The 13865-nt window shown below is 38.4% G+C and overlaps 1 pseudogene; it reads left to right on the top strand.

The window, feature by feature from the left end:
• Positions 1 to 9448: 9448 nt before the first annotated feature.
• On the top strand, positions 9449 to 10560 carry LOC113187337 (hypoxia-inducible factor 1-alpha inhibitor-like; annotated as a pseudogene).
• The last annotated feature ends 3305 nt before the right edge of the window (positions 10561 to 13865 follow it).

Consider the following 13865-nt stretch of genomic DNA (forward strand, 5'->3'; position numbering starts at 1 on the left):
AGCAGGCACTTGATAACTTTTCACTATCAGTTTGTTATTCATATTATTGATATTATCTTTGACATGTAGTCTCCAGTTAGTTGCTCTATGATGTAAATTGGGAACGGTATAAAATAGGTAGATTTACAACAAATTATTGCCAGTGTGTACTGTAAATAAGCACATAATTATTTAATGGTTCAGAATAAAAAGATGTTCAAAAAACATTGTGGGTACTTTTTTAAGAACTAAAAATTTCTAAAATGTGTTCATATATGAACTATGTAAGCACACAAGGTTAAAACAAAGCAACACATAATGCTTACCATTTTAAAATAATCATAAGCTTCATATTTTACATGACAGGTTGCACATAATACCCATTGTTCTATAGCTTTCAATTTTCATTTAAAATGCATTACATGATAGAAGTGTGCCACAATTTCTATTTTATAGCTGCATTTGATTGGAAGCAACTTAATTTATACAATCTGTATGCTAAAGATGGCCATTTGGGTGGCAACTGAACTTAGGTTAGTACAGACAATGCTGTAATGAATCTCTTTCTATGCCTATCACCTGCACATATGCAAATATCTCTCTTGAAAGTGATATTGATGTATCTAAGAGTACATGCATTTGTAATATGGACAATTAACACCTACTTGTCCTCTGCAGGACACGTCCTTCAATAGTGTATGAGAATATTTATTTGCTGATAGCATTTTCCAAAGTGATAATCAAAATTTCAAGTGCTTTTAATTTTGATAGGTGAAAATGCATTTCTCTTATTGAAGTTGAAACTGAACATCTTTTCATATGTTTAAGAGTCATATTTTCTGCTCCGTGAGCTCTACTCTGATCATTTTCTACTATGTTATTGGTCTTTTCCTTTTCTAATAATTCTTGAAAAATTTGGGAGATCAGCACTTAGTCTATGATAGAATAGCAAGCAGGTTTTTGTTTTGTTGTTTGCCTTTTAAATATTTTTTTCCATGGAATAAGATTGTATTTTTCAGTATTAAACTTATAAATAAAATGTACAAAGATTCATTTTTTGATTTAGGGCATTTACCTCAATAGGGTTATGAAGGCATTTCCCTATGTTTTCTCCTAGTAGTCTTGAGCCTTAATGTTTTCCAAATTCAAACTCTGACTTATTGAGAATTAAATCAATATGCAACCAGAGGATAAATCAATCCTAACATCATTTACTGAATTGTTTTACCTTTTTATTATACTTTGTATTTGAGTCAATTTTAGAACTTTTTCTATTTTTGTCTCTTGGTCTTTTTTTTTTTAATAATAGAAAACTATTGAAGCAATAAAGTGGAAAAACTTCATATCACTCTATATCAAATTCAAAGATACTTCCTGACCTGCAAAACATTAACAGCTTGAAGAAATAAAGGGCTCAGTTAATTTTTTTAATCCTGCTTTTATAAGAGGAACAGAAGCAAAAAGATCATAAAGTTGTGTGTGTGTGTGTGTATGTGTGTGTGTGTGTGTGTATGATTACTTCTCAGCATATGTAGGGATCTAGTTTGTCTTGGCCATCAACCACAGCCAATCTCCATGATTGCCATTGAGTAACCCTATACTATTTTTTCCCACATAGTTTCCCAGCATACAATAAGTAAATGAAGCCATTAGAGTACTATGTGGAGTGTTAAGACCTAAATCCTGGAGCTAGAAATTTTCAGGCAGACAAAGTATATTCCAGTTTGAAGGAGAATCACTTTTGTCCTGATGGCTAAATAAGCCCCCCTTCATTTAATGCAAATCAAGGGACCCTCTGGTCTTGCTGCCACCTATAACCTATGCTTTTGTCAGTAAGTTTCCAATGAATTGTACTCTGTGTAATTCTGGATCTATCTGCCTCTTCCTTTGGTCTCACAGAATCTTCTGCCTGTGGTGGTCAGATTCTTTTACACTGGATATTCTTGGGACAGGATGAGCAAGAATTCTTTTTAAGGGGACACATTTTCTAGCTCAACTAGATTAGAGCTGTTATAGAAACAGGCAGGGCAAACTTCATGGAGATGTGACTTAAGTAGTCTTACTTGGTTTGATGTCTGTTTGCTCTGTCTTATAATTTTAAATTTCTAAACAAGAGGGCCCCATATTTTTGTCTGGCCCTTATAAACAATATCCTGTTAGCAGGAACTATTTTTCCCTTCCTTATTCTCCATGCATAGAAGATTCCAGGCAAGTATTAGATGTTCAATAAATACCTGCTCCTTGAATGAATGAATTTTGTACCCATACTCTCCTATGAAATTTTATAAATTATTTGAATATACAACTGTGGTTCTTAAACTTCAAAGAACATAAGGATCCTTTGGACTAAATTTGGTTTTGTTAAAGTACAGATTCTAGGCTCTAGCCCCCACAATTCAAGGTTCAAGTGATGTGAAATGATTCCTATTAAAGTTTTATTTTTAAATAAGTAGCATCCATGATACTGGGAAATCCTTGATCCACACTAAGAGGAGAAGTCATATAGAAAGAGAACTGTAACACATTAATCTTGGTGATCTCCTGTAGTAGTTTTCACCTACTCTTAGCCCTGGGGTGAATAAGGAAACAAATTCATCTAGTCTGTCATTACTATCATTCAAGATTTATCTTCATAATTATATATGATCGATGGACTTTTTCTTGAGATTGTATGTCCTAGTATGACCTTTGCATTTCCATAGTTACTCTTCCTCTTTGCTCCCATCAGTTAATGGCACCCTGGATTTCATCTGGGTACCACCTCTTCTCTTTTTCTCAGTTTTTATACTTCAGGTAGAGTTGATTGCTTCCATGAATCAAAATGAAAAAAGTGTCAATGTCTGGTCAGAATGTCACATTCTCTCCGTCATGACAATTTTTTTTTCAAAGATGAGCAAATGACCCAATCAAAACCAATGCAGTATAATAACATTTTGCTGGAAGTTCTTGAAAAATATACTTTGTTACATCAGAAATAAAACTGACAAAAAAATGGATCAATTTTGCCACTATGTGGGGTCTAAAAACAAAGTTACCTATTGGAAGAGAGAAAAACCCAGAGATAAAAGACCAAAATCTTTTGATATCACTTGAGCCCCAAACCCAGCTATGCATGAAAATAACTCTACCCAGAAGATTTTCAGTCATAAATGTCAACCTATTTTGAGTTAGGTTTGCTATTGCTTATAACTGAAATAATCCTAACACACATAAGAATCAGTAGCCTATAGATATTCTAATACTTATTGCACTGAATAATAATTATTTGGCTTTTCATTGTCCTAATTACTCAGTGTATGCTGCCTTCTATCTTTACTATTCTATGGACAACTTTAGAACAAAGAGTAGGTTCTTTAAATTTCATGTCCTCAGAAATGATTACAAAATATATTGCAAATATCAGGGACACAAACAATACCTTTTGAGTGAAAGCAAAAATATTCTATTTGCCGAGTGAGTTTTCTGAGACTGGTGAGCAATTAAGACACCTGCCATTTTGATTCTTGGCTGTGTTCTCTTCCTTTCCTCTTGGGCCTATTTAGTTTTTAGTATCTTTTATCATACTCATTGGTAAGAACATCTCTTGATTCTCTGCATTTATTTTTACTCTTAGGAACTAGCCATTTTCTCTTTGATTTGTATCACACAGCCACCTGTGTTATTACTTATTCATTTTTTGTCTTTGATTACATTATGTACTTTTTCTTTTTAATAGCAATTTAGAATCATTGAGGCTGTTTTCTATAAGCATTTCCATCCACTTGTGAGATCTCATACTGAATTTACTTCCTGACACCTGGAAATAGATATTTATCATCTGTCTTTTCATGTGTATCCAAGACTGCTTCTCTACCAAACTCAGAGGACAACTGAGTAAAACTATTCTCTACAAACCTTTCTAGAGATGAGGGAAATAAACAGACTTTATTTGTTGGAATTATATAAAATAGGCATTATGTATGTTATTCCAAGGTAGAGATGCAAAGATGAAAAACACAGGGTCCTGAACTTTGGAAACTATGGTGGGTAGAGGGGAAACGTTACAATTTGAATATGAAGTGTTCCCCAATGCCCCATGTATTGAATGCAGCTATGTTCAGAGGCAGGAATTTTGGTAAGTGATTGGGTTATGAGTGCTCTGACCTTGTAAGTAGATTAATCCATCCTGGGATTCATAGAAGATGGCATTATTGGGAATTAGAAACTGTAGAAGGTGGGTCTCAGTTGGAAGTGGTAGGTCACTGGGCATGAGCTCTGGAAGAGTATTTCTTGTCCCTGGGTCCCTTCTTCACTTTCTCTCTTTGCTTCGTAGTCTTCATGAAGTAAGCAACCTTCCTCTGATATTCCCTTCTGCCATCACCGTCTGCCTCACCACAGCCCACAGCAATGGAGATAGCCGACTATGGACTGAAACTTCTGAACATGAGCCAGAATAAACCTCTCCTCTTTCATCTGTTTTTTTCTCAGGTATTTTGTCAAAGCTAAAGGAAGCTAACTATTATAGGGACAAAAAAATAATAATGCAAAACAAAGTGAAAACATTTCTACTTAATTGTGTAGGCACTGAATGAAAAAGAAGTGAGAGAATCATTGCATTTGACTTGAAAGCTAGGGATGATTCCAACTGGACTGTGAATGGTGGGTAATAGTTTTTAAGGTGGGAACATAAAACCCTATGGAGGGAAGAGTAAGAATAAACATAGGGAAGTTTCTATTCTCAATTCTGTGCTCCATTTTTGGTGAACAGTGTAACTATTAGAATACAGTGCATACAGAGACATGGTGGGCAATGAGGCCAGAATAGGTAGCATTCAGCACAAGGAAGGTCTCCTCCACTTTTCATGAGATTAAACTGGACCCACCTAGAAGATCCAGGATAATCTTCCCACTGCACTGTCCTTAACTGAATCTCATCTGTACACTATCCTTAACTAAATCTCTTCTGTACACTCTCATCTGTACAATTTTACATGTCAAGTGGTATTCATAGGTTTTGAAGATTAGGATATGAGTGTTTTGGGGGTAGGTAAAGAGAGCATTATTCTGCTTACCATAGGTGTCTCAAATCATGAAGGGACTTTGGAAAAATATATTTGAGACTTGGTAATATGGAGTATTATTCTAATGATAGCAAATGTAATTAAAACAGGTCAGAGTGGATAGTTTGAAATAATCAGATCTAAATGTTATTGGAAGATGTGACCTCAAAGACAATCTAAATATTTTAATGATTTGTGAGCCCTTGTATTAACCTGTGTATTTACCACTACTATTTGCAAACAAATCAATGTGTAAGATTTACAATTTAATCTTTAATTTTGGTCTTGGTTTTCCTTTCCATTAATACCATTAGTGATATAAATGCCATTCTGAGTATCTTTGAACTAGCAAAAGAAAGTGTTAATAATACCTTTGTTTTTTTTAAAGAAAAAGGCAAAAACCTAATAAATTGTGATATTGTTAAAAATCCAATTTATGAAAAAAGACTCTCATAAAGACATTTTCGTTGACTAAAACAAAGACATTTGGTTGGAATATGGCTTATTTCACCCACCACAGTCATTTTTAGGTAAACAATTTTTAAGCACCAAAGTGATACAAAGCATTTACATGTCTTTGTTGCTTAATTAATTGGTTAAGCAGATTTTATTAAGGGTCTGCTAAATGCTACTTAGCAACTGTGACGAAAGCAGTAAACAAAACAGGCAGAAATCCCTGCTGTTATGGAAAGAAGTGAAGATGAACATATAAGAACTGAATGAATTAAGTAGCATTTTAGTCAGTGATAAGTGCTAAGGGGAAAAAATGAAGTGGTAACTTAAAATTGTAGGGGAGATGAAATTTCTGCTTGTGAAAAATCACTGAGAAGTGACTACAGGAAATGTAGATGTTGACCACAATTTTTGCAGTAGGACTCTGAAGCTTAGCCTACTCCAATTGACTGGTACCAGTTCTTCTGTCCCCTGAGGTCTTTACTCATCTACTACAGCTGCCAACCACCTTCAGGAACACTGGGAAGGTCTGTGGATCAGCAAACATGGGTCATATGCTCCCTCCACCCTCCAGGATCTCATACTGGGGGAGCCAGGGCTTAGATTGTCGTAATCTGAGGTACCAGATGATCACTAAAACTGTACGAGAGGTCAGTGATACCTGAGATGTGCTTCAGCATGAGTTCCATTTATCTCTCAAAATGGCGAAGAGCCAGAAAATTGTTCAATCTGCGTAATTCTCAAAACAGTTCTTCAGAGGAATAGCTGCTCACAGCTGCTTTTTGATATATATTTTTTTCTTTCTGTTCTTATGCTATCAAGCAAGAACCTAAAGCAAATGAGGGAAAAGGCCAGTGTTCTCGGAGCATCTTGTCCACCTGCATTATTGGCAGCCTGTGAGTGAAGAGAGGTCTGTGTCTTGGCTACCTCTGGTGAGTCGTCCTCCACACAGGGCAGGCTGCACACGTACACTGGTAGCCAGAAACTGCTGTTGGGAAACACAGGAGCCTTGTCTGGAGTCTTTTTCCTTATGTCCTTGCCTGTCAGTCAGTCTCTAGCCACCTGTGTTCCTTCCATTATGTTTTTGTTCCTTGTAATAAAGCGTTTTTTTCTTTCCTTAAGAATGAGCATAAAGATACCCAGAAAATAAAGCCAGGTGCCCATTAGCAAGCAAGCAGATGAGGCATCCCAGCCTCTCTTGCAGGTCTCCCAAGAGGAAAATGCTGCTGCTGACATGAATTGCAGAGGCCAGACAATGATTCTTAGGGAAGATAAACAGCCTGTGATTCCCTCCTGACGGCTCCCACTCCTCTCCTCCATGACCGATCCTAGAGCAAAAGGTCACGGGGATAATTCTGCACCTGCACCCTGGGAGGGCCTTACTCAGTCCTCAAAAAAAAAAAGAGCTCCCCCGTAATTGATGCTAATTATTATTGAGCCAAATGCATCCTTTCATTGAGGGGCAGGTGGGAGTCTCTGTCACTGTCAAGGCCATTATACCAAGAGCAAGTTGAGAATTCTTCGCACAGATGTACATATGCCCAAGAAATCCCCAGTGTTGTATATAGGCTGTTCATAAAGAATATATCATCAGAATTTCTTCAGCCCTGTAATGAGATGTTCAGGGTCCAGGTGAATGACAAATGCTACCCAGTACTCAGGGCCAGAATACTGAGCGGAGAGGCATGATTTATTCATAAGTGCTTGAACTCTACTGCTGGGCGTCTGGGTTGCTTGTGAGATTTTGCACCCTGCCATCTGCGCTCTGAGAGAGGTTAACAACAACTCTGGAGACCTTGGAACCCTCCGGAGATTTGCTTCCAAGGACATTCATCTGCTTTCTTGTGACTTTTATGGGAGGATTGGCCCAGTGAGGAGGATGAAGAAAGGAGGAAATGAAAGGAAATTCACCCAGCTGTAGGTAGAGCATGACTGGATTTAGCTAAATGCCAGAGTGTACCTGGGGACTTTCCTTTGACATTAACCACCCCTTGTTTTGGAGAAGAATTTAAAAGAAAGCTATTTTTTCTTGTTTCAATCCATCATTTTTTTTCCTTTATCCCTCTTGGGTTACAACTTAATGTGTTTTAAAGGTCTCTCTTATATGCCAAAATAGCATTGCAAAAGTATACCATGATAAATTGTACTCATGTTGATAACTTATTCCCAGCTTTTATTTTACCTTTGTATTTGTAAAGATACAGCTATACTTCTTAAACCCACTATTATTGGAGGAAGAAAGATCTACTTCTTTACTCATGTATCAGAGAATTACTGTACTCATGCTATTTTCAGGGCATTTATTCTGGGTTCTAATTTCTCTCTCTCTCATCGTTTTTTCCCCTTCAGTTGTTTGAAGATGTAGCCCACTATCTTCAAAGCTTGCATTGTTTCCAGTGAGAACTCTCATGTCATCCTTATCTTTGTTCCTCTGTATGCAACATGTCTTTGTTTATTTTGCCCGGATGTTTTTTAAATTTGAGTTTAATTTAGATTACAGGCAATGAAATTGTGTGAGACCTTGGTGTAATTTCTTGAAGTTTCTTTTCCTTAAGCTTGTTGTATGGTTCTATGAGTTTTTCATTTTTTTAATAAAATTTGGGAAATTTGGTATTTCTTGAATATATACATTTGTGTATGTTAATTTACAAACTTAATTGTTTGTAAACACACATTTGGGTTAAAGTAGACTCCTGGTGAAGTTCAATGGGAGGATAGGATGTGGTTGCCAGATTGTGAGGATTTTCTCCCAGTGTGAGTGGTCCCGATTAATTCTGTGCTCTTAAACTAGTTGGGGTACAGTGATGCTTTAAGGAATGTATTTATTCACATGTATTTTGAGAATATTTTTTAGGGGGGGGGACAGGCACCAGGGATTGAATTTAGGGACACTTGACCACTGAACCACGTCCCCAGCCCTATTTTGTATTTTATTTAGAGACAGGGTCTCACTGAGTTGCTTACAGCCTTGCTTTTGCTGAGGCTGGCTTTGAACTCATGATCCTTCTGCCTCAGCCTCCTGAGCTGCTGGGATTATAGGCCTGTGCCATCACACCCAGATATTTTGGGAATATTTTTTAATGACAAAACACTCACATCATCTGTGTTTTCTACTAAAGTGACAAGAACTTAAAGCCATCAAACTGGAACATTTTTTAACATCTTTATTATTTCCATCCCTTTATCCCAATTATTCACCCCATTGTCTGACTCACATCTATTTTTCAGTGATATTACTGATTCTCTTTATCATAATACTTTAAAACAGGTTTAGCTGAAATGACTTTCTTTGTGCTTACATTTCAATTGTTTATGTAATATTTAAATTATATAGTTATAATGAGTGCAGTAGGCATACACAGTTTGGGAACTAAGATGCCTTATTTATGTATTTACTTCTTTGCTGTGCTGGCTGACGGTCTAACCCAGTGCCTTGTATGTGCTAGACAAAGGCTCTCCCACTAAGCTATTCCCCAATCTTATTTATTTATTTATTTTTAAAATTTGAGATAGGATCTCACTAAGTTGCCCAGGCTGGTTTCAAACTTGTGATCCTCCTGCCTCAGCTTCTCAAGTAGCTGGAATTACAGATGTGTTCACTGTTCCAGGCTTAAAATAACTAATTCTTATTAGCATACAATTTAAGTGGTAGGTTCAAAAGTGCAAGGACAGGGATTTCAACTATGAGCATCAGTCTATGTTTAAGAAGGAAGTGGGCTCTGATTTATCTGATGTTAAATGGACACAGGTATAAAAGACTTTGTTATAAATACATCATCATCCCTTGTACCACAATAAACTTCTACAATTCTTTGTCCCCTAGGATATAGGGATCAGTGTGATAAGCACAGATAAAAATATGCATAATAGAATGAAATTAAAAGGTCAGAGACAGGTTAATGTATGCATGTATGATAAGTAGAGTACCATAAACAATGGAGAAAAGATTATTTTCTTGGCCGTCCCTAGGGTCAGAGATGGCGGCAACAGCAGCTGAGGCTGCAGCTGCGGGCTCTGGAGAGCCCCAGGAAGAGGCTGAAGCCCTGGGCCCCGCCTGGGATGAATCGCAGTTGCGCACTTATAGCTTCCCGACCCGGCCCATCCCGCGTCTGAGTCAGAGCGACCCTGGGGCGCTCATGGACAATGAGGAACCTGTAGTGCTGACTGACGCAAATCTTGTGTATCCTGCTCTGAAATGGGATCTTGAATACCTACAAGAGAATATTGGCAACAGGGACTTTTCTGTGTACAGTGCCAGCACCCACAAGTTCTTGTACTATGATGAGAAGAAGATGGCTAATTTCCAGAACTTTAAACCAAGGTCCAACAGGGAGGAAATGCAATTTCATGAATTTGTTGAGAAACTGCAGGATATACAGCAGCAAGGTGGGGACGAGAGGTTGTATCTGCAGCAAACACTCAATGACACTGTGGGCAGGAAGATCGTCATGGACTTCTTGGGTTTTAACTGGAACTGGATTAATAAGCAACAGGGAAAACGTGGCTGGGGGCAGCTGACCTCGAACCTGCTGCTCATTGGCATGGAAGGAAATGTGACACCTGCTCACTATGATGAGCAACAGAACTTCTTTGCCCAGAGAAAAGGCCATAAGTGATGCATCTTATTCCCTCCGGATTAGTTTGAGTGCCTCTATCCATATCCTGTTCATCACCCATGTGACAGACAGAGCCAGGTGGACTTTGACAATCCTGACTACAAGAGGTTCCCCAATTTCCAAAACGTGGTTGGTTATGAAACAGTGGTTGACCCTGGTGATGTTCTTTACATCCCAATGTACTGGTGGCTTCACATAGAGTCATTACTTAATGGGGGAATTACCATCACTGTGAACTTCTGGTGAAAGGGGGCACCTACCCCTTAGAGAATTGAATATCCTCTCAAAGCTCATCAGAAAGTTGCCATAATGAGAAACATTGAAAAGATGCTTGGAGAGGCTTTGGGGAACCCACAAGAGGATCTCACCAAGTTGCTAAGGCTGGCCTTGAATTTGTAATCCTCCTGCCTCAGCCTCTTGAGTTGCTGGGATTATAGGTGGGACCTTTGTTGAACACAATGATCAAGGACTGATACAATTAGCCTGCCAGGGGTCCAGGCCTCCTGTCAGGTTACTGCTATCCCGCCCACACTGCTTCGTTGATGAGGACAGGAGACTCTAAGCACTAGTATTGCACGCGGCACTTAATGGACTGGACTCTTGCCATGGCCCTGGAGGCAGGTGTTTGGGGCAAGGCAGGGTGGTTGGAAGAACTTCTCACCCTTGCCTCTTGTGCCCCATCACTCTCCCTCTCTGACCCCCTAAAGTTCTGCATTCAGTGTGTGGAGTCCCAGCTTCTGGTTGTCATCACGTCTGTGTTTGTTAGTCTGTCAACTTCAGGGTGCATGTGTGTGTGTGTGTATGTGTGCATGCACACACATAATGTTTCTGTTCCTCGTTCTCTTCTTCTGGGTCTGGCTCTCAGCTCTATCTCCTGTAACCTCAGTGCCTCAGCCTGAGAGAGGAGATGCTCTTGGACCTCCACTGCAACTGTGCTGTAGGGACAGAATCCAACTCTTAGGCCAATCTGTCTCCTGCCAGTTTTTGCAGTCAGGCTCTAGGCTGGGTAGGAATGGCTACTGGTACTCTAAGGGGGAGACTGAAAGGGAGGCTTGCCTTGGAGAGCCTAAATATAAATAGCCTTCCAGTGGGAGAAGATTAGATAGGGTTCCAGCTGGGACCACCAAGCTTAAGCCATACATAGAAAGGAACCTTGGAACATAAGAACCCAACATTGTGTATACGTTCCAAATTATAAACACAATTTTTCTCTTTCAGCACCAGCTCTTGCCCCTCTGCTAGGTATCAGCGGGGGTTCTAGCTGTGGCTTCTCTAGGCTCTAGGGGTACAAGCTGGTGTGTATGTGTGTGCACATACAGGCGCCTGTATGTGCACACACATGCATATACCTCTTTACACACTGGAATGCATGTGTACACACTGGCCAGCCTCCCTGTTTACTAAGGTTCTCTACAGCTTACCTTTTCCAGTGTGACAATATAGTGTGAGCCCCCAGAAGTACTCCTGACAGTCTGCAGCTTTTTAACTCGGATTTTAGCCATCATATGTTGGTTCAGTCTCACTACAACCTACCTGAGGCTGACTGGCTAAAGCCTCTGGGTCCTGTGTCCCTCCCTGTCCAGGCCATATTCTCTACTGCTGAGCTTCCTGGCTAAGTAGATGAAATGGGGTCAAGCTTAGGCCGCTAACGCACTACCTGTCATTCACCTCAGGGCAAGGGCAAAAAATGTAGCCTTGCCTGTTTAAGCCAGCGCCTCTGCCAGACCCCACTATAATGTTCCCTGATACCCTCAGTAGGGTAATTGGTAGAGCATGGAAGTAGAATTTCATTTTCTATTAGTGGCTACTCATGGGAACCCCTCTCAGGGCTGCATTTACAGCAGGCCAGCAGAGTATTACACAAATCAAAAGGCCATCATTCACATCTATTCAGTGGCAGTGGGGCTCTTGGAATTGGGCTGAGTGGTAGTAAGAGTCTACTTACTTCCAGTTCCATCTTTGACATCCTTTTCTTTCTGGAAGGGAAGAGGAAATTGGAAGTCTCTGATTTTATTCCCTCCCACCATTTTTATTTTTTTAGCCAAGGGTTTTACTTCCAGTGTCTGAGCTGTGGCTCTCACTCCTGTAACTCAGTTTACAGTGCCCTGATGGACTGAGAAGATATATGTGTGCATGTGCGCACCTGTGTGTGTATTTTGGGGAGGGTGTTCATTTTAGTACCCCATTCTGGGGTTTTCTGATACAGTATGGTTGTGCAGACATGGTGCCTTCTCAAGTATAGCCCTTTCAAATACAGCCAATGCTGGGGGAAAAAAGACTATTTTCTTAATAGATGATATTGAAAATATTGATTCATTTTATGGAGAAAAAAGAAAAATGTACTCCACCTACTGCCACATACAATGGTAGTTACCAGATCTATTAAATATCTAAATATGAAAGATAAATTTGGAAAGTTAATAAAAGAAAATATGAGATACTCTAATGATTTGTGATTAGGAGATGGTGTGGGGAAGGACTTCTTAAAACCTCAAAAAGTATAGATCATGTCTGAATTCCTAGGTACCCTTCAACAAATGAATAAATAAAGAAAATGTGGTATATATACACAATGAAATATTGCTCAGCCCTGAAAAAGAATGACTTTATAACATTTGCTAGTAAATGGATGAATCTGAAGACTATCATGCTTAGTGAAATAAACCAATCCACCAAATCCAAACTTTGAATGTTTCTCTGATATGTGAATGATAACACACATCTAGGTGGGGAAGGGAGGGGAAGAATAGAAATTCAGTGGATTGGGGAATGAAGGGAAGGGAGGGGAGATAGAAATAGGAAAGAAAATAGAGTCATCTAACATGACTTCCCTATGTACATATATGAATATACCAAGGCATGTGAATCTCCACATCATGTACATCCACAAGACTGAATCCTAATTAGAAGAAGACATACTTCATGATTGTATAAATATGTCAAAATATACTCTATTATCATGTGTAATCAAAAAGAACAAATTTAAAAAAGTATAGGTCATAAGATAAAATTTTGATTGTGTTACATCAAAATTATGCTTTTCTGTTTAGTAAGAGATTTGATGGACAACATAAAGGACATGTGGTGAAAAGGGAGAACACATTTCAAGTGTCTAAGTCTGGGAATGATGAGATACACAAAGAACTCTTGAAAATCAACAACAAAACAAAACAAAACAAAACAACCCAGCCCTCTCAATACGAAATGTGTAGTGATGTACAGAAGAAGAATCTCCAAAAGGATAGGAAGTACATAAGATGATTAGTTATCTGAGAAACACACACTAAAAACTGAGAAGTAAGTAATACCAAGTTTGGAGAAAGCATGGGTTGTTGACATTCTTCATATGATGTTGGAAGGAGAGTCATAAGTTCAGCCATTTTGGACACTACTTGGACAAATTATTCATATGAATTTTCTGTTACTTAGCAATGCATTTCATAGAAAATATTTATGCTTGTATGTACACATGCATAATTATGTATGTATACAAACATACATTATATACAAATGTATACTATATATAATGTATATACACAAAAGCTCTAAAAAAGACTTGAAAATACATGCTTGTTGCTTCATTATTGTGGTGGTAATGGTTTGGAAGCAACCAGTAAATATCTTTGAGAGAACCAATAGTTGCACTCTAAAGAACATTATGTACAGGTTTTTACAATGTAGTAAATGTACACATAGCATGAATGGATCTTAAAATATAGTGTTTAGTAGACAAATAAGAACACAGGGTAAGTTTAATTAAATTAAAATACAGACTATA

Source organism: Urocitellus parryii, chromosome 8 (assembly GCF_045843805.1).
Source record: "Urocitellus parryii isolate mUroPar1 chromosome 8, mUroPar1.hap1, whole genome shotgun sequence".
In the NCBI taxonomy this organism is placed as follows: domain Eukaryota; kingdom Metazoa; phylum Chordata; class Mammalia; order Rodentia; family Sciuridae; genus Urocitellus; species Urocitellus parryii.